This window comes from Monopterus albus, unplaced genomic scaffold (assembly GCF_001952655.1).
Source record: "Monopterus albus unplaced genomic scaffold, M_albus_1.0 scaffold3.1, whole genome shotgun sequence".
NCBI classification, from domain to species: Eukaryota; Metazoa; Chordata; class Actinopteri; order Synbranchiformes; family Synbranchidae; genus Monopterus; species Monopterus albus.
In genome coordinates, this window is record NW_018127883.1 from 1,162,425 (window position 1) to 1,163,369 (window position 945).

Below are 945 nucleotides of genomic sequence, written 5' to 3' on the forward strand. Positions count from 1 at the left end.
GGGAGCAGCATGATGTCTGATCCACAGCTACATGAAGTGCTTGTTTGAGGTTATTGTTGCCAAAGGAACTTCAACTAGTTACTAAATCCAAGGGTTCACTTAGGTTTAACACCTGCACCGTTTTGTTGTTTAACCACTGGGTTCAATAAAGACACAAAAAATTACTGTTGTTTGTAATAGCCTAAGTCACATTGTGACATAGATGAAGCTTACATTTTGTCCAGACAAACTGCTCTTTGAAGATATTGTCCCAATAAAGTTGGTAATTCCTGACAGTAAACTAACCTCATTTCTCAGAGTACTTGAAATGCAGGCACCAAAGATATTTTTTCACAGTGTAGGTTAAGGACTGGACAAAAAAAAAAGATGATTTTGAGACAGGCAAGACAGCTAGTTTGTTTCGACATAGAATGACCCATGCCTTTTTCCTAAACATCTAACTTATAAATGCTTCATGACTGTCATGCACTATCATGTTTTATTTTGTTGTCATTTGTGTATATGTGTAAAACGTTCAAGTTGATGTAATGGACAGTCGATTCTTGTCTCCAGAATGCACGAATTTGAAAGTAATTGATAAATCCAACTTGGTTTGTTAGGTCTCAAGAAACTATCCCAGAGACACTACACTGAAGATCACGAGAGGGGGGAAACATCTAAGAGCATAATCTCCTTACAGGATTCAGGATCTCACTGTTCAGACTTGGATAGCTCTGATTCTTCACTGGACAGAAAGAAGGAGAGGAAATTTCAGAAGGTATCTGATTCTGAGTCTGACTCAGAATTGGATAGCTCGGATTCCTTTGTGGAGAAGAAGAAGAAGGCTAAGAAGGACAAAAAAAGCAAAAAAGAAGGAACACATCACTACCATCAGCGGGGTATGTGAAGTATATTTGTTTTGTTTTTAAATCGAGTCATGTTAGAAAAAAAGTTTGATTTTTTTAA

At 37.1% G+C, this 945-nt stretch overlaps 1 protein-coding gene across 3 annotated transcripts in view; it reads left to right on the forward strand.

Annotated features, from left to right (window-relative positions):
* Nucleotides 1-16: 16 nt before the first annotated feature.
* Nucleotides 17-945, forward strand: part of LOC109961350 (protein FAM196A-like) — a 43,887-nt gene continuing 42,958 nt past the window's right edge. For all 3 annotated transcript variants that reach the window (XM_020602094.1, XM_020602074.1, XM_020602084.1), the window contains exon 1: nt 17-878. The gene's annotated coding sequence lies outside the window, so the exon portion shown is untranslated. The remainder of the gene's footprint in view (nt 879-945) is intronic.